Raw genomic sequence first — 21427 nt, 5'->3', positions numbered from 1 at the left:
TTTATTCTTTGGACTCAGTAATACTTTTCATTTCATTTTCAATAACAGAGCTGAATAAATTCATACTGACATGACTTGAAAAGAAAAATGGAAACAGAAAATCTTTTAGCAAATTGGACCCCGAATCTCCCAATGAGTTGCAAATTAATCCAGTGAAATGTTCTGTGTGTTTTTGGGTGAGGAAATTCTATCCTGGACAGGTCATACTCTCTCACTAACCTTGGGTCTGCTTGAAGAAAGATCCCTCTAATCCAACATCCTGCGATTTTAATTTAATTATAAGACAACATGTTGTGCAAGTTAAGTTGGACTTTAAGATGACTTGGCAGAAAGTCTTTGCTTTGATAACCAGATGCCATCTAGAGCATTAAAAATGCCTGCACCAGGCCTATCAGAGACAGAGCCAAACAAGCTGGGATGACTTATTTAAGGTGATGTCAGGAGTGATATCATTCTGTGTCATTTGGGGTTAAACTTTAATTTCACACATTCAAAATATAAAACAACATTTGCTATTTGCACATCAAGTAGACAGTCTAGCCGTCTTTACTTTTTTTTCTTATTTCTTGAAATGCAACTTATTTTTAGGTCTGCCAACTCTTCTTTCTTATCTTTTACAGCTGTCTCTTTGTTGTCCCCATGCAGATCCCAACTCTCCAACCTCTGCTCTCCTATCCTGTCCCACTTTGCTCTATGGACTTCAAGAAGCAAATGCAAAGCATCTGCTCAAGAACATTTGACTATACATCCATCCACCCATCCACCCATCCATCCACCCATCCACCCATCCATCCTTCCACACATATCTACCCACCCACCCACCCCATTCATCCCCCTGTTCATCCATCTATCCATCTAGCCAGCCAGCACCCATCCACCCATCCATCATCCATCCATCCACCCATCCGTCCATCCACCTATCCATCCACCCATTCACCCACCTGTCCATCCATCCATCCATCCACCTATCCACCTATCCATCCACCCATCCACCTATTCATCCATCTATCCATCCATCCCCCATCCCCATCCATCCATCCATCCACCCATCCCATCCATCCATCCACCCATCCCATCCATCCATCCACCCACCCATCTACCTGTCCATACATCCATCCACCCATCCATCCATCCATCCACTCAACAGATGTCCATTAAGCATCTTCTATATATAAGGCATTTTGCTTGTTTTGTGAGGACAGATCAAAGGAAATCAAGTTATTGTTTCTATTCTTCAAGAGACATTTAAACCTGAAGGGAAGATTGAAGCAGAAGGGGGAACATGAGAAAGATGGAGATGATACAGATAAATATAAGACACATAGAGAGCCTACCAGGTCATTGGTTCAGTTGCTCAGTTGTGTTCAACTCTTTCCGACCCCATGCGCTGCAGCACACCAGGCCTCTCTGTCCATCACCAACTCCCAGAGTTTACTCAAACTCATGTCCATTGAGTGGATGATGCCATCCAACCATCTCATCCTCTGTTGTCCCCTTCTCCTCCTGCCTTAAATCTTTCCCAGCATCAGGGTCTTTTCAAATGAGTCAGTTCTTCACATCAGGTGGCCAAAGTATTGGAGTTTCAGCTTCAACATCAGTCCTTCCAATGAATATTCAGGACTGATTTCCTTTAGGATGGACTGGTTGGATCTCCTTGCAGTCCAAGGGGCTCTCAAGAGTCTTCTCCAACACCACAGTTCAAAAGAATAAATTCTTTTGTGCTGAGCTTTATTTAGAGTCCAGCATCTCACACACATGATTACTGGAAAAACCACAGCTTTGACTAAATAAATGTTTGTTGGAAAACTAAAAAGTCTCTGCTTTTTAAAATTCTTAATTAATTAATTAATTTTAATTGGAGGCTTATTACTTTACAATACTGTAGTGGTTTGTGCCATACATTGACTTGAATCATCCATGAATGTACATGTGTCCCCCATCCTGAACCCCCTCCCAGCTCCCTCCCCATCCCATCCCTCTGGGTTGTCCCAGTGCACCAGCCCTGAATGCCCTGTCTCATGCATCAAACTTGGACTGGTGATCTATTTCACATATGGTAATATACCATATGTGAAATGGTATATTATACTATTAAGGGTATATCAATGCTATTCTCTTTTTTAGGTTAGTCTCTACATTTCCTCCCTTTGTAGCTGGTCATTGAAAGAGCGGTCGACATGACTGTGTCCACTTTATTAAAATCTAGAATCTATTTCAGTAACTCTCTGCAAATGTCTTCTTAGCCAAATCTTAATTGTAAAGCCAATGGTCTTCCTATAGCCACAGTACTTACCATTAAAAATTTCCTGTGTCCTTTTCTGATACTTACTAACCTGAATCTCCTTCTATCACCATTTCTTTGGTTCCTTCACTGTCTCATCCACATGTATCCCACACGTGTGCAGTATGGCAGTTATCATACTGTGCCTCTCAGCTTCAAATCCACCTTTCTACCTTCCACTGCTCTATGATGCACTCATCTCACACGCTAGTAAAGTAATGCACAAAATTCCCCAACCCAGGCTTCAGCAATACGTGAACCGTCAACTTCCTGATGTTCAAGCTAGTTTTAGAAAAGGCAGAGGAACCAGAGATCAAATTGCCAACATCCGCTGGATCATGGAAAAAGCAAGAGAGTTCCAGAAAAACATCTATTTCTGCTTTATTGACTATGCCAAAGCCTTTGACTGTGTGGATCACAACAAACTGTGGAAAATTCTGAAAGAGATGGGAATACCAGACCACCTGACCAGCCTCTTGAGAAATCTGTATGCAGGTCAGGAAGCAACAGTTAGAACTGGACATGGAACAACAGACTGGTTCCAAATAGGAAAAGGAGTACGTCAAGGCTGTATATTGTCACCCTGTTTATTTAACTTCTATGCAGAGTACATCATGAGAAACGCTGGGCTGGAAGAAGCACAAGCTGGAATCAAGATTGCCAGGAGAAATATCAATAACCTCAGATATGCAGATGACATTACCCTTATGGCAGAAAGTGAAGAGGAACTAAAAAGCCTCTTGATGAAAGAGGAGAGTGAAAAAGTTGGCTTAAAGCTCAACATTCAGAAAATGAAGATCATGGCATCCGGTCCCATCACTTCATGGGAAGTAGATGGGGAAACAGTGGAAACAGTGTCAGACTTTATTTTTTGGGGCTCCAAAATCACTGCAGATGGTGACTGCAGCCATGAGATTAAAAGACTCTTACTCCTTGGAAGGAAAGTTATGACCAACCTAGATAGTATATTCAAAAGCAGAGACATTACTTTACCAACAAAGGTCCGTCTAGTCAAGGCTATGGTTTTTCCTGTGGTCGTGTATGGATGTGAGAGTTGGACTGTGAAGAAGGCTTAGCGCCGAAGAATTGATGCTTTTGAACTGTGGTGTTGGAGAAGACTCTTGAGAGTCCCTTGGACTGCAAGGAGATCCAACCAGTCCATTCTGAAGATCAGCCCTGGGATTTCTTTGGAAGGAATGATGCTAAAGCTGAAACTCCAGTACTTTGGCCACCTCATGCGAAGAGTTGACTCATTGTAAAAGACTCTGATGCTGGGAGGGACTGGGGGCAGGAGGAGAAGGGGACGACAGAGGATGAGATGGCTGGATGGCATCACTGACTCGATGGACGTGAGTCTGAGTGAACTCCAGGAGTTGGTGATGGACAGGGAGGCCTGGCTTGCTGCGATTCGTGGGGTCGCAAAGAGTCGGACAAGTCGGTCGGCAAAGACTGAACTGAACTGATGCTGCTCCAGCTGCAACTCAGACTGCATTTCCGCTTTGCCAGCAGCTCCTTCTTAGGTCTGCCAATAGGGGGCGCTAGAGGAAGACGGCAAGGCCAGAGCAGAGAGCAGGCACTTGTTATCAGTTCCCACAGCACTCGTTCCAACAACCAACCTTGATTCTCCTCTATGGATGTTCAGACACTTCGCAGTACCAGTCTTCTAATACCCGCACGGGCCGAGCAGCCGCCCCTCCTCAGATGGCTGGCTGAGGCTCACGAGGTCCCACTTTCAAACTTCTATGTTTTAATAAATTCCAACTTCTTCTGTTTCTCCAGACCTATGAAGGGTATTGGGAAGGGCCATTTTTTTGAAGTTGCTACCTCCAGTATGCCTCCGTGTTCTTATTTGCAGTTCAACTGTTTAATAATAGAGCCAGTAGCAATACATAGAACAGTCATTATATTTACTGAACAGTAGAGTAATGTAACTTTCTTTTATCTTAGAACATTTGAGTTTACTTTACCCTTAACTGACATGAAGGGTATATGGGATTTCGGTGTTCATTTAGTTTACTGACTTTAATCAAGAGGAAAGATTTTGCCACTAAAGCTTAACTCGCAGCCAAATTCACCCTTCCACCATGCCTCCAAATACGGCCTCTATTCCATCCCCTTGTTAGGGGATGCCAGTGGTTATGGTGGGGGCGAGGGGAACTAAAACTGGAAGAAGTTTGAAAGGTCGAATGAGGGACGGGGATTCACTCACTTTTACATAAACCTTGATGAAACCAGCACATTTGGGCTAAACAAAGGACATCCATAACCTTTGCCTCATTATACAGTAGGCATTATGCATTACTAAAATTGAAGATTTCAGGCTTATTTTTATATCATCCCAAGACTCTCAGAAACCATGATTATTCAAAGAAAGCTTCTAGGTGTGGTAACATCATAGGGGAGTGTGATCTATCTCGAGTTTCGATGCCACTGAGAAGGGAGTCAAGATTGGTGGGTGCTGAAACAGGTAACCTAATTCTGTTGCTGACCTACACCTTTCGTTTTGTATCTTCAGGCCTGTTTAGGGAAGGAGGCCTTTATAGAGAGAGGCATCTTGGGGCCTAGAAACAGGAAAGCTAGGAACACATGCGATCTGCTCTGGAAACAGAAGAGCAGATAGGAATCCTCCGTGTCCCTGGGTCTTCGAGCTACAGGGGGAGGCTGTGAAGGGACAATGTGCACTAAAATATTATAAAGGTGGTAGAAGGGGTTATGTGGGAAAGTTTTGTACTGTCTCAATATTGCTGTGAACTTAAAATTACTTAAAAAAAATGGTCTTTCCAAAAATGGTATGTTTTTAAAATTTTGCAATTTTCTTAGTCTGATCATATTTTTTTTTTAATCAAAATTCTATCCTACAATGGATAATGATAAAATTCTGAAATGAGAAGTAGCTACACTGCTTGTTTTCAGGGAAGTAAGGAAGTGGATGCTGGAGAGACTGTATATGTATCCGTCTCAGTGTGTAGCTACAATTACCAAGGCTAGTAAGCACCAAAGAAGATGCTAACACTGTTAAAAAGGCTGGTGAAGGAGGCAGCAATCCACGGGCCTCAGGGAAGAAATGAAAGCAAGAAAATCCAGCCTGCCCTTGAGGATTCAATGGTCAGGAAGCCCTGTGATTTTCAACTATGCAGAGGTACAAATTCTAAGGAAAGCAAGAGAAATGTAAGCTAAACAAGAGATCACCATCACTTCTTGATTCTTGCAATTTTATTGAGTCACTTTCTTCCCAAATTACTTTTATAAGTCAAAGTAGCCAAAACAAACAAAAGAAACCTCAAAAAGCCACTCACTTTCCTTATAAAAAATAAAAATACTCTGCATGTGTCTTTGTTATGATATAATGATTGATATTATTCAAATAAGTGTTCTGCAAAAGTCTGTATGACAGTATGAAAGCATTCTATTCAACAGGAAATTAAAAACAAGCTTAAACTTTACACTGAAATTCAGTGATTTTCTTTTAACTAATTTTCATCTGTGAAGAGATTTAAAATTTTAGCAGTTTCACAGATTAGTTAAAACATTTGATTAAAAAAAATTCCTATCCTGTTTCAGTGAACCATATGCTCTGTGAAGTTTTTACAAAAAAAATCCAGAAATTTTTCCATCAAAGGCTTTCCACTGTCAAATGCAATCCGATCTACTATTAACTTACCATGCTTTGGCTGGCCTTTGGAGTTATCATTTTTTATTATATAATATGCATACCTATCATAATTTATCAAACTCTCAGCTTGATAAGGTTATGATCTATGAAGTTTCCTGGGAAACTGGGCTGCTCTATCTGGCTGTTACTTTTGCACTAATACTACTAATTCCTTGGAATGAAGAATTTTCTCACATTTGGTGTTTCTTTTGCCCTGTTTTGTTAAATTACCTAATGCCTTTAATGTAGAAACCCAAAGAAGAAATGATTGTCTGTATTTTGTTCCTTCAATGTTTAGAAAAGAATGGGAGACAATATATTCTATGAAGATTGCCCCAAGTTTAGTATAAGATAATAATATAAATGGCTTAATTATATATTTATTAATAAATGATCTTGAAGCCAAGATTTCTTTTAAATTATAAAAATAAAGGCCTATATTTGGGTGTATATCTATAAAGAATAAATTTGTTGAATAAAGAATTTTCATAGATTGTTTTTAGAAACAAAGCAAATTCACATCCTTTATTTAAAACACCACATAGAATAAAAATAAAGGGAGAATGTCCATTAGTTCTATACAATTGAAGACTCTATGAATCCTTTTTCACACTAACAAGAGGAAACACTATTTTTAAGAATATATACATTTGAAATTCTCGGGGATCTAGAGTGATATCTAGCGGCTCAACATAAACAATGGCTTTGCTAATGAGGAGGCCTTGATGGTCCTGTGGTAGGCTTTACAATCCTCCTTGATAAATCTATGGGCATCTCAGAAGTAGATATTTGCTAACCCAAGGAACAAGAAGATACAAGGCTACGCACCTATTTATCGAGGGACTTCTCTGGTGGTTCAGTTATTAGGAATCCACTGTCCAATGCAGGGGACACAGGTCCAGTCCCTGGCGCGGGAACTAAGATTCTGCACGCCGTGGGGCAGCGCAGCCTGTACACCACAGGCAGAGAGAGGCCCACGGGCCGCAGTGGAAGAGGCCGCGCGCTGCAGCAGAGAAACCGACAGCCTGAAAGAAAACAAGCAGTGATTCTTAAGAGTTATTGAGAGCCATCCAAGTGTTCAATCCTAGGTGCTTGGAATAAAGGTGAGTAACACAGAGTCCCTACCCACAAACAACTCCCTAGCTAGTTGTGGGACCAGGTATAAATGCAAATCACAACATACAGTCTGATATGTGCCATAATAGAGGTAGAGTCACTGTGTTATGGTATCAGAGGAGAATAAAGGGATTATGCTGGGGGTGGTGATGAAAGGGCTGCTTATGGAACTCTGCTAAAGAAGAAATGATGCTTGAGGTGGACTTTCTTGACAGAAGGAGAGAGAGAGAAGAGAAAGAGAAGTAGGTGAGGAGATGGGTAAGGAGGGAAGCAGGAGAGAAGGAGGAAGGGAGGAAAGCTGAAGGTTAATGCAGACCCAGGGAGAGATATGCTAACAAGGACACAGAGACTGAAGTACGCATGTAAGTTAAAAAAAAAAAAAACAGAGCAAAACAGAAAGATCCAGAAATCCCAGTTAAATAGAGTCAGGAGACCAGAAGGGGGTGCTCTCATGCCCTGGGACAACAGCAGAGCCCAAAAGGAATAAGACAGGCTGCTCTTCCTGGCAACAATCACCATCGCTCACTATTAGAAAAATGCAAATAAAAACTACAGTGAGGTATCGGCTTGCTCTAGTCAGAATGACCATCATCAAAAAAATGTACAAACAATAAATGCTGGAGAGGGTGTGGAGAAAAGGGAGACCTCCTCCACTGTTGGTGGGAATGTAAACTGAATGTTCTCTATGGAGAACAGTGTGGAGGTTCCCTGAAAACTAACAGAGCTACCATACGACTCAGCAATTCCACTCCTAGTCATATATCCAGAGAAATCCAGAATTAGAAAGGATGCATGCACCCTGATGCTCACTGCAGCACTGTTTACAGAGGACAGAACATGGAAGCCACTTAGATGTCCACTGACAGGATGGATACAGAAGATGCGGTACCCATATACAGTGGAATATTACTCGGCCACAAAAAAGAATGAAACAATGCTATTTACAGAGACACGGATGGAGCTGGAGATTGTCATACAGAGCGAAGTAAGTTAGAAAAACAAATACTGCATAATATTGCTTACATGTGGGATCTAAAAAAATGGTATCGATGACCTCATCTGCAAAGCAGAAATGGAAACACAGGCATAAAGAACAAATTGATGGTTATCAAGGGGGGACAGAGTGGGGATGGGATGAATTGGGAGACTGGGATTGACTAATTAATAATAGCCCAGGGAACTCTGCTCAGTGCTCTGTGGTGACCTAAATGCAAAGGAAACCTAAAAAAGAGTGGATATGTGTATATGTATAACTGATTCACTTACCTGTATAGCAGAAACCAACATAACGTTGTAAAGCAATTATACTCCAATAAAAGTTAATTTAAAAAATATACTGAGCTCAGTCAATTTCTCTCAAACGTCTAAAGGCAATGAAGGATGGTGCTGTATTTGTCTGCATTGTTTTGTATCATTTAAGTCAAATGGCCTTCTTGGTTAAAGAATAATGCCAACGAGTATAATTTTTTAAGAGTATGGACCCAATTTCTGGCTGTACCTCTTAGTTTTGTTTTTTACAGCCATAGACTTCCCCTTTCACTATCTCTGTTGCAAAAATACGCACTATTTGTCACAAAGAGACAAGGACAAAGTGAATAAATGCATCAGTACAAGTCAATCATTCCTACGGATTAAAAAAAAAAGTGTATTTATTAAAGATGGAAGGAAATGCTATCCCTAGAGCTGTACATGCTAAGTTGTTCAGTGGTGTCTGACTCTTTGTGACCCCTGGACTGTAGTCCGCCAGGCTCCTCTGTCCATTGGGTTTTACAGATAAGAATACTGAAGTGGGTTGCCATTTCCTCTTCAAAGGGATCTTTCTGACCCAGGGATCGAATCTGCATCTTCTGCATCTCCTGCAGTGGCAGGCAGATTCTTTACCACTGAGACACCTTGTAAGCTCTATCCTTAGAGATACTTAAGGTCAAATTTGCCAAAGTGCAGAAAACAAAATGTAGGAAATTTCCATGAATATGTTGTCAGGGCAAGGGCCTAAGCACTTCCACATAACATTCTCTCTTCACTGCTGCTGGGGTAAGATGACTCTAAGTCTGGTTTGCTTTCTCACGGATCCCAGTGTGATCTCTGGAAATTTGCTTCACCTGGCTGTCTTTTTTCCCTCTCCTCTGAGAGTTTAGAAAATGACACTTACTTGGTGGGACTTAATGTTTATAACCACTTCAAGATTTCAAAGAGAAAACAATCAAAGATGAAAAAAGTACTGTTCCTTGTACTCGTTGGTCAACAAAAGTTGAAATCTGGAAATAAAACTACAAACCAGGTTTAATATGTTAAAGTTTGCATTTAAAACTCTAAATTAAAACATTTACTGTGTTTACATTTAATTCAGCTTGACTGTATGCAAGTTCATTCCATGTGTGTTTATTGAGGAGCTATGATTAACTTCAGAAAACTAAAAATCCAGGGCCTGTAGAAATTGTCTCACTAGCCATATTGGAGGGCAAAGGGTTTCCTCTGCTTGAAGGACAGAAAAAAATCTCCCTGTCTGCTTCAGCAATCCTATCACACACAGATGTGAAGTCCAGCAGGAAATCTGGGAGACAACACAATCAATCCATCAGCAAATATTTCTGAGCTCCTAGTAGGGTGCAGACACAGTTTTAGATGCTGGAGAATTGGGACTGAAATGAAATCCTTGTCCGGATTGAAACTATAGATGGAACCATGCTCTCTCACAGCCTTATTTCACAGTTCTGTCAAAATGAATGATATCATTTCTACTTTCATGGTAATATGTGTGTGTGTGCTAAGTTACTTCAGTTGTGTCTAACTCCTTGCAATCCTACGGACTGTATCCCACCAGGCTCCTCTGTCCATGGGATTCTCCAGGCAAGAATACTGGAGTGGGTTGCCGTGCCTTTTGCCAGGGGATCATCCCAACCAAGGGATAGAACTCGTGTCTCTAATGTCTCCTGCACTGGCAGGCGAGTTCTTTACCACTAATATCACCTGGGAAGCCCCTTGGTAAGATGGTGAATGGGAAAGCACCCTGAGTCAAAAATTGATTAACCACTACCAGTAACAAAAACAGAAATAAACCAAGCACCTCCTGGATTCCAGCACAGTGTTAAGCCTCAGCAGCATACATCACAGTTTTTCATAATAGCCTTTTCTTTTTCATATTTCAGGAACCGGAGGCTTAGAAAGCCACAGAAAGCAGCTAGTGGGTGGCAGAACAGGGACACAAATCTAGGCCTATCTTGATTCCAAACATTTATGAGGAGTAATGAAATCCAGTCAGCTGATCATAAGCTCTCAAACTCAATGGTGGCCATTTTCCTGTCTGATTGCTCAGTTATTGCTGGCTGCCTTGCAAATAATTAGCAATTTTCTAGTAAATTTCTCACTTTTGTGGGAAGTCCATTGCACTGACCTTCAATGAAAAGCTATTTCCTTCTAAAAACTCTCAGCACCTGCGTTTCCATCCAGAAAGGACCATCTTAGGGAGCAAGGGAAAGATTAAAGGAAAGATTTATCAAGCATTTACTCATTTAAAATTTGTATAAAAAACAGGCATTTAAAAAACATCTTTTATTTCTCAGGAAACTTCAAAAGAGGAGAATACCAAGGTTCAGAAAAGACAAATGATCTACCCAAGGCTGTGCAGAAAATAGTAGAGTTGGGGTTCGTATCCACACCAGACTCCTGCCTCTCTCTGCTCCCTGTCTGCCTCTGGTAAAAGTATACCTCCAGGATCTCACTTGGTCAAATACTTCATGATCTAAATAAACAATGACAACCACCACTGCTGCAACAGACTACAAATACTTAAAATAGGTTCCTGCTCAAATATGACAGGAAGTAGTCAGCCTCTCCCTTTTGCACTTGTGTTCACTCGCTCTTTACCACCCTGTGGACTGTAGCCCACAAGGCTCCTCTGTCCATGGGATTTTCCAGGTAAGAATACTGCAGCAATTTTTTGCTGCAGGGGATCTTCCTGACCCAGAGATCAAACCCGTGTCTCCTGCATTGACAGGCGGATTCTTTACCACTGAGCTACCTGGGAAGCCCTAGCCTCTCTCTACCCTCCCCTTCCCTACCCCTAGAGCTTTATTTTCCTTCATTGCACTTACCACCTTCTGACATGACATAGGGTTATTTGTCTTGTCTGTCCCGCATTCTGGAATACGAGTTTCTAGAGAGAAAGGCACCCCACTCCAGTACTCTTACCTGGAAAATCCCATGGACGGAGGAGCCTGGTAGGCTGAAGTCCATGGGGTCGCTAGGAATCAGACACAACTGAGCGACTTCACTTTCACTTTTCACTTTCATGCATTGGAGAAGGAAATGGCAACCCACTTCAGTGTTCTTGCCTGGAGAATCCCAGGGATGGGGGAGCCTGGTGGGCTGCCATCTATGGGGTTACACAGAGTCAGACACCACCGAAGCGACTTAGCAGCAGCAGCAGCAGAGAGAATTCATCTCAGCACATCGATTTCCATATCTCTCATGCCTAAAACAGTGCCTGAAATAAATAATAAACATCTATTAAACAAGCTCATTATTTTTTTTTTAAGGCAGGGTAGATAGCAAACCTGTGACAGTTGACAGCACTTATGGTTTAGTCTCAAAAACATCACTTTGATGCAAAACATGCAGCAATTTGAATTAAAATTTTGTTTCTTAAGTTAAAAGTAACTCCCATCTTAAGAAATCATTACTCATTACCTAAAATTTGGCTTCAGGGTAAGGCTTCATTCAAGAACCCTATCAGCATGGTTTATTTTACTTTTTAAGGCATTTTGAATAGCACTTTAGACATTTTGTCATTTGTAAATATAAATGTATCTATTTTAAATATTATTACCTTCCTGATGCCTAAGGGCAAAACAGACATTTTAATTTATCTTGTAAAGATATAAAGTTAGACAGAGGGTGGAAAAACTGATGAAAAATTAAAGATCAGGAGAGAGACAACTAAATTACAAAAATGAAAAAGCATTAGTTTTGTCTATGAAAAAACCCAAACAAATTAGCTACAGGTATAATAATTAGGTCATTATTACAATCATTTCAAAATCCAGATAAAGAACAATATTTTTATTAACCGTTTGATACACCTCTTTCCCCCTACATTATTTAGTTGAATTCTCTTTGATTTCCTCTTTATATGACAGTAACTTTGTAATATTATTTTTCCAGTAAACTTTAGCAATATTAAATTAATAGTTTTTATTATTGATAATTGGCTTGCACTATAACCTCGTTGCAGGTTTGTGCCCAGAAACATAGGAATTCTGATAAGTTCTGTTTTTCGTAATAGCAAAAAAAGCAAACCCACATGGTGCATTTATAATTGTGTGTGCTGCATCATCTAGCACGTTCCTGAAAGGGGACAGCTTCGCATTTGACTAGACACCATTTAGAAACTAACTCTTCACTGACAATTTTTATGTTTAGCTACTGAAAAAGTTTCCAGACGAATCTGTAGGTGTTGCACATGTCAACCTGTTTCTCCTCTACTACCCAAACTTAACGGTGTCAGCACCTTAGAACGCTTGATGTTACAGTAAGACCTCTGGCCTGTCCTTCAGTGTTTCCACACCAGGCAGATTGGCCTAAGACATGGGGGAGTGTGCCTGTGAGCTGTTCATTCCCATGCTGGTGCAGCTGGGAACAGCTTGATGTAAACGTGACCGAGAACCACATAGATATATTCCACCAAAACCAAGCTGAACAAAGCTCCCACTCATCTTCCCTTTAGCTGGATTTCAGTAATGTTCCATCAGTACATGGAGGGGGAGTTGGAGTGAAAAGAGATCACAGTCTTAACCGAATTCAGATCAAGTATTTTACTCTGGCAGATTTTACAAAGGCATATGAACATGTGAGTTCATTGTTGGTGTTCCTTCCGGGACTTTGGAAGGGATCTTGGAAGGGAGGGTCCTGAGTTCCAGCTTCATTAACTTCATGTTAGATTCTCTAGTAATGGGTTCACATCTACTACACTTCAGCTACACTAACCTCTATCTTTCTCTCTCTCTCTCTTTTTTTTTTTTTTTGCACTGACCAGGCATCTTTTTGTTCTTCCTCCCACTTCTTCCTGCCTTTCAAATAACTGTCCCCTTACTCTTTGTGTCTCAGCTCAGGGAAGCCTTTTCTGGTCTCCTGTGTATCATCCAATTACTCTGCCATGCCACTCGGTTCCTCTCTTTTTAGCTCTCATTTCTGTCTGAAGCTATTTTGATTACTTACTTGTCTTTTGTTTACTTACTTACTTACTTGTCTCCAGTAAAATGCAGGTGCAAGAGAGCAGGAATTTTGCCCAAGATGCTTACAGCTACAACACCTAAACCTAAAAGAGGATCTGGCCTTATTCATTCAAATGATTTTTGAATGAATGAACAAACTATAAGCTCAAAAGTGCATAAATATCTTTTTAATTAGCTCAAGAATATAAAAACAACTCCAGTCCTCCATTTCACCAGGTTGGAAAGCCAATCTCAGGTATTATTAGGGCCCCTTCCTCCTTGGAATTTGCAAAGGTGATAGGGCTGCCCTGGTGACTCAGACAGTAAAGAATCTGCCTGCAATACAGGAGACCCAGGTTTGATCCCTCAGCCAGGAAGATAGGCTGGAGAAGGGAATGGCTACCCACTTCAGTATTCTTGCCTAGAGAATTCCATAGTTAGAGGAACCTGGTTGGGCTACAGTCCATGGGGTAGCAAAGAGCTGGATATGACTGAGCAAATAACACTTAGAATTTAACAGAGGAGCAGGTTATCAGTCACTGCCTTCTCTGATCATTGAGCTGTCTATGGTCTTGGTGTCAAGATTAGGACATAGACAGGTACAGACAGAAGACCATGAGAAGATGCTTGCAGAAGACAGCCATCTCTAAGCAAGCAGACAGGCCTTAGAAGGCTCTGCTGAAACCTTGATTTCAGCCTTCAAGCCTCCAGAACTGTGAGAAAATAAATGCCTGTTCTTGAAGCCACTCGGTCTGTGGTGCTTTATAATAGAGTCCTAGTAAACTACTCCCTGAGGCCATAAGGCTGGGCGAGGCAGCAACTCTGGGCCTTGTGTGAAAGTGGGAGTTGCTAGTATGCATCTCTTTAGTTCTGCAACCCTGTAGGATGGGACTTCAAGTCACCAGCCGTAGCAACAGTGGTGGTTTCTCGCCAGACCACATTCATCAAGAGCAGGTACGTAGAAGCGCAGGGAAAATGCCTTTAGGAGGGCCTGGAGTGTCTTTCACACGACTCCTTCTTGCCTCCACTGGAATGTTGCAGAGCCCAACACCACCTGTTCACATGGTATTTCACACACGTGCATTCCACGAAACAACACAAACGCTCAAGTGGCAGCAGGCCCCAGTGGGGTCAGCAGATGATGAATTAGTAATTCTGCAGTAGTCAGGGAGTTGCATAACTGCTAAATATGAGTTAACAAATGTTTATGCATCATATTGATTATGTGTATACCTAATAATCGTAACTAATTCCAACCAGCATGTTTCCTCCAGAGGTTAAGAACAATCATTTGAAAAGATCTTACTGTCTTTGTCTGGGATATTAATTTCTTCTCAGATACATAATCTTATGTCTAATTGTTGTCAGTCATTTTTTTGCAGGGAGAAAAATAAAGCAACAATACCAAAATGCATTGTTTCAAAGCTCTAAAATTTAACACTGATTTTGGAGGGTATAATTTAGTGACAGTTCCAAATAATGATTGTACCTGTGGAAAAATGATGTTGTTTGTTTAAAAATATAGAAGCTACAAGGTAAATCTCATTTTTTATAATTCATTGACATTACCTTACGTTTTTCCTTAAAAATTATCTTTTTACTTTTTTCTGTTTCAGATAATCCAGTACTATCTGAAATGCAAAAAAGGGAGATTTATTAGCAAAACCATAAAGTAGCAAAATGATATAGTCAGCAGACATCATGAGTCATAGTATTTCATTCCTTGACGGTACAGTCAAATGCCCTCCAGTGTTTCAGAAAATTCAAATGCCTAAAACTATCTTTTCTAATATGTTTAACTCCATCATCATTGTCCTAAAGTATACACACACACACACAGGCACAAGCATACACACACACCATTTTTACAATGTATGCTTTTTGAAAATGAAACTTTTAATATGTATTTATCCTACAAGGATTTTCATCCATGTGGTTTCATTTGGTGATTCATTCAAATTTAACTCACATAAATATATAGTTACCCAGTCGTGTCTGACTCTCTGCGACCCCATGGACTGTAGCCTGCCAGGCTCCTCTGTCCATGGAATTCTCCAACCCTCTGGAGTGGGTTGCCATTTTCTTCTCCAAGGGATCTTCCCAATGCAGGGATAGGATCTGGGTCTCCTGCACTGCAGGCAGATTCTTTACCCATGAGCTACCAGGGAAGCCCTGGTAACATAAATATATTAGCTAATGCTGCAAGATGCCTGCTACTTTTTTAAAAAGTCCCTTTAATAACCACCAAGTCTTGGTGGCTCAAAAGGAAAGAAAACTTAAGTTTGGTGTAAATAGTGAAATCGTGGTGCATTTTTCCAGTTTTGGTTATTCTAAATTTCACATAATTTTACAATAATGTTGTGAAATAATAAAAAATACATATTAGCCATTGTCCCCAGTTCCCGACACAGAGCTCCTAAAAACCCTTGTCATTTCCTAACTGATAAGAACACTAGGAGTGTCTCTTGTTCTAATACTGGCCTTTGACCTCTGTTCCTCCCACAGAGCTCCTAAAACCCTCGCAATTTTCTGGGTAATGGGAGTGCCTTTGTTTTAAGGAGGTGACATTGGGCGAGCTCCTGTATGGCTCCTGATTGAGGGCTGGTTGCAGGAAAGACCGAACCATGATTAGAAGCTTGGAATTTTCGGTCACGCCCCACATTCTCTTGAGAAGCGAGGGGGCTGAAAGTGGAGTTAATGATTGATCATGTCTATGTGATGTAGCCTCCATAAAATCCCAAAAGGATGGGGCCTGGGAAGCTTCCAGGTAGGGGAACACATGGAGGTGCCAGGAGGGTGGTGCCCCTAGCAGAGGCCGTGAGAGCCCCTGCCCCTTTCCACATACCCTTGCTTCACTACCCATCCCTTCCCTCTGTTCATCTGTATCCTTTCTCACATATCCGTTAATAAATTGGTAAATGTAAGTAAGTGTTTACCTGAGTTCTGTGAGCTGCTCTAACAAATTAATCAAACCCAAGGAGGGGGATGTCCTTGGAAATTCTCATCTATAGTCAGTTGGTCAGAAGCACAAGCAAGAACATAGGATTGCAACTGGCATCTGCGGGGTGGGTGAGTGAGGGTGGGGGGACAGTCTTGTGGGACTGAGCGCCTTATCTCCTGGTAGATAGTGTCAGAGTTTAGTTGAATTCTTGGACACCCTGCTGGTGTCCTGAGATTTGCTTGTTGGTAGTGTGGGGGGTCCCCGTCCCACAGACAAACATTGGAATTGTGATCAGAAACCAAAAGAATTGTTCGTTCACAAATAGCTGAGAAAAGAAAAGATACAAAAAGGCAAAGGAGAAAAGAAAAGACATACCCATTTGAATGCAGAGTTCCAAAGAAGAGCAAGGAGAGATAAGAAAGCCTTCCTCAGTGGTCAATGCAAAGAAATAGAGAAAAACAATCAAATGGGAAAGACTAGAGGTCTCTTCAAGAAAATTAGAGATACCAAAGGAACATTTCATGCAAAGATGGGCACAATAAAAGACAGAAATGGTATGGACTTAACAGAAGCAGAAGATATTAAAAAGAGGTGGCAAGAATATACAGAAGAACTATACAAAAAAGATCTTCATGACCCAGATAACCATGATGGTGTGATCACTCACCTAGAGCCAGGCATCCTGGAATGCAAAGTCAAATGGGCCTTAAGAAGCATCACCACGAACAAAGCTAGTGGAGGTGATGGAATTCCAGTTGAGCTATTTCAAATCCTAAAAGACAATGCTGTTAAAGTGCTGCACTCAATATGCCAGCAAATTTGGAAAACTCAACTGTGGCCATAGGACTGGAAAAGGTCAGTTTTCATTCCAATCCCAAAGAAAGGCAATGCCAAAGAATGTTCAAACTACTGCACAACTGCACTCATTTCACACGCTAGTAAAGTAATGCTCAAAATGCTCCAAGCCAGGCTTCAACAGTACGTGAACTGTGAACTTCCAGATGTTCAAGGTGGATTTAGAAAGGTAGGGGAATCAGAGATCAAATTGCCAACATCTGCTGGATCATCGAAAAAGCAAGAGAGTTCCAGAAAAACATCTACTTCAGCTTTATTGGCTATGCCAAAGCCTTTGACTGTGTGGATCACCACAAACTAGAAAATTCTTAGAGATTGGAATACTAGACCACCTGACCTGCCTCCTGAGAAATCTGTATGCAGGTCAAGGAGCAACAGTTAGAACTGGACATGGAACAGACTGGTTCCAGATTGGGAAATGAGTATGTCAAGGCTGTATATTGTCACCCTGCTTATTTAACTTATATGCAGAGTACATCATGAGAAACACTGGGCTGGAGGAAGCACAAGCTGGAATCAAGATTGCCGGGAGAAATATCAATAACCTCAGATATGCAGATGACACCACCCTTATGGCAGAAAGCAAAGAACTAAAGAGCCTGTTGATGAAAGTGAAAGAGGAGAGTAAAAAAGTTGGCTTAAAGCTCAACATTCAGAAAACGAAGATCATGGCATCTGGTCCCATAACTTCATGGCAAATAGATGGGGAAACAATGGAAAAAGTGACAGACTTTATTTTTTTGGTCTTCAAAATTATGGCAGATAGTGATTGCAGCCATGAAATTTAAAGTTGCTTGCTCCTTGGAAGAAAAGTTATGACCAACCTAGGCAGCATATTAAAAAGTAGAGACATTACTTGCCAACAAAGGTCCGTCTAGTCAGGGCTATGATTTTTCCAGTAGTTATGTATGGATGTGAGAGTTGGACTATAAAGAAAGCTGAGTGCTTAAGAACTGATGCTTTTGAACTGTGGCATTGTAGAAGACTTTTGAGAGTCCCTTGGACTGCAAGGAGATCCAACAAGTCCATCCTAAAGGAAATCAGTCCTGAATATTCATTGGAAGGACTGATGCTGAAGCTGAAACTCCAATACTTTGGCCACCTTATGCGAAGAACTGACTCATTGGAAAAGACTCTGATGCTGGGAAAGATTGAAGGTGGGAGAAGAAGGGGACAACAGAGGATTGATTGGTTGGGTGGCATCACCAATGCAATGGACATGAGTTTGAGTAGATTCCAGGAGTTGGTGATGGACAAGAAAGCGTGGTGTGCTGCAGTCCATGGAGTTGCAAAGAGTCGGACATGACTGAGCAAGTGAACTGAAGTTCACTGTGATGCTTTATTTTTCTCCAGAATTTAAAATGTTACTATATTATTCATGATAAAGAATAGCTTCTGTTTTTGAATAGTTAGCAAAGGATCGTAGACATTAGCTCAAAATATAAAGTTATATTTGAGTGAAAAATTAAATTAGAAAAATAAAAAAGGCATAAATTAGGCATAGGTGACCAATGTAAAATGATTGTAGAATAAGTCATTCCTAATAAATATTTTTGTTTCATAATATGTCTTCCTAGTTCACATTAGGCTCAGAAATCTTAATGTGCTATCCAAATTGGGAAAGATAGTATAAATATTATTAGCTGAATAAAAACCAAATGAATGAATGAATGAAGAGTAGAGCATCTGGTACAGTCTTAAGTAATTTAAATGGTTCAGAAGTAGAGCCAGTCTAAGAAGATCATTTTCAAAACCACTTAAGACACATTTTCCCCTTAAAATATGTATTTTGGTCTTGACATGATTCTTACAACCCAAATAAAATTAAGAGCTGACTTATGTGGTTTTTGACCAGGGCTCTGTTTCCATTCCTCTACTAGTATCTCAGTTTTACCCCACTGTCCTGGGATTTAATTTTACCCTCCTTGCAAGTTACTAAGCTACCCGGTTACTGTTTCATGGATGCTGAAAGCAGACGTGAGACTCTTGGGTGGAGACAAAGAGCTTCACTACGAGGATGCAGCAAGCAGCATGAACATCAGCCTGTTGACACCAGTGAATCTTGCCTCAGACTCCACAGGGTTGGTGTGGTATGACCCAGATGGATGCTACACACACAGTAAGTTTGCACAACAGCTAAGGAAGGCAATGGCACCCCACTCCAGTACTCTTGCCTGGAAAATCCCATGGATGGAGGAGCCTGGTGGGCTGCAGTCCATGGGGTCGCTAAGAGTCGGACACAACTGAGCGACTTAACTTTCACTCTTCACTTGCATGCACTGGAGAAGGAAATGGCAACCCACTCCAGTGTTCTTGCCTGGAGAATCCCAGGGACAGGGGAGCCTGGTCGGCTGCCGTCTATGGGGTCGCACAGAGTCGGACATGACTGAAGCGACTTAGCAGCAGCAGCAGCAGCAAGGAACACTAAAGTTAATGAGTCCGTTGTTATTATTTTGTTTTTGGCTAACCATCAGCTAGATAACTTGCTCTTTGTGCAAGCCTGGGAAATTACCACATTTCTCAAGGCTGCATGCTGCAAACTCAACCCTGAGCAATAGCTCAGGAAAAGAAGCATTAGGATCTCTAGTTCCGACACACCTAGAAAGATATAAAGGAGCCTAGTGACCCATGGAGGACTCTCCCACCACCACCTGGTGGATTTTTATCCTCATTCTGGGTTCGACTACTGCTATCAATATCCACGAAGGGTGGACATGGCTCCTGACAGCTGCCTGGAAAAGCCTTGAGCGTCCCTCTGGTTGGACCACATACAAATTAATCACTGGGGCCAGAGGACTGTCCTTGACTTAGGCCTAGATTTGCACCCATTCCTGAACTAATCTCCATGTTAAAGAAGAAGATTACTCTTATTCCTTAGATCATCCATGCTGGCTGCGGTGGGAGGATCAATTTTACCCAACTTAATAGCTATCAATGGGGAAGAAGCAAAATGTTAGGTGGCAGCCATTACCTACTTTACATGGTCTCTAAATGGTATAATTCAAGAATTCTGCTCTATTTCAGGTTTCGAAAGTCAAATGAAGTGGAGAGAAAGAAAAAAAAAATTAGAACTCATTGGCCTTCTTTTCTATGCCTTTATTCTGGGCTATCTTATCTATTTTTTCTTTGTATTAATAATAATTGAGCACCAATTAGGTGTCAGGAACTGTAGTAGACTTGGGGATACAATTCAGAAATGACTCCTAATCTCACAGGTTAATAATCTAGAAAAGGATTCATTTTAAGAGACCATTAGGATGAGATGGAAAAATACAGAGTGATGGTAACCCATAGAGGGAGCCTCTCACCTGGACACTGAGCGGGAGGGTTAGGAAGAGACTCCTGGAGAATATGATATCTAATCTGAAGCCAGAGGATGAACAGAAGTTATCAGGTGACCTGTGTGTGGGTGAGGACTAGAGAGCTTGGAAGAATGCCTTAGGAGATGGAAAAACAGAGCTAGTTAGAGAAACTGACTGTGATCCTGTGTGTCTGAATCATAAAATTCAAAGTGAGAGAAGAGGCAGGAGAAGTGAGGAGCGGGAGGCAGAAAGTGTTATCTATGTAAAGGAAACTTGACTTTTCTAAGAAACCTTAAAGACTTTAAAAAAAGAGGGAAAACAAGGTAGATGTTGCATTTCAGTAATTTCACACTGGCTATATAGAGTGAAAAATGAATTGAGGAGGAAGCAAGGCCAGGACCGAGAGATTAGTTAGAAGATTGCTGAAATCCAGCACAGAGACAGAATTAATTATACCAGTGAAAATGGGATGAAGGCACAGATTTTTAATCTATTTATTAATAGAAGTTAGAGCTGTAGGTCTTAATGAGTAATTGGATGCATGAGATGAGAATAAGGAAATACTTAAGGCCTGGAGATAGGATAGCAATGATAAGAACAGATATTTTTAATTCAAGTAGCTGCTGCTGCTGCTGCTAAGTCGCTTCAGTCGTGTGCGACTCTGTGTGACCCCATAGACGGCAGCCCACCAGGCTCCCCTGTCCCTGGGATTCTCCAGGCAAGAACACTGGAGTGGGTTGCCATTTCCTTCTCCAATGCATGAAAGTGAAAAGTGAAAGTGAAAGTGAAGTCGTGTCCGACTCTTAGTGACCCCATGGACTGCACCCCACGAGGCTCCTCCATTCATGGGATTTTCCAGGCAAGAGTACTGGCAAAGGTTCAAATCCTAATCTACATGTAGCTTCTAAGGCTGAGCTAATTACCAGCAAAAAGGAGACATTGATAACTACCTAGAAAAGCTGCTTTGAGGATAAACATGCAAAGAAATAAAATACTCTATGTCAAGTTTCTGACATAGAATAAATCTTTAATAAATTATAGCAACATGTCAGTTCTTATTTCTCTGTC

This window comes from Bubalus bubalis, chromosome 7, assembly GCF_019923935.1.
Source record: "Bubalus bubalis isolate 160015118507 breed Murrah chromosome 7, NDDB_SH_1, whole genome shotgun sequence".
Lineage (NCBI taxonomy): Eukaryota > Metazoa > Chordata > Mammalia > Artiodactyla > Bovidae > Bubalus > Bubalus bubalis.
Note: the sequence above shows the minus strand (reverse complement) of the source record.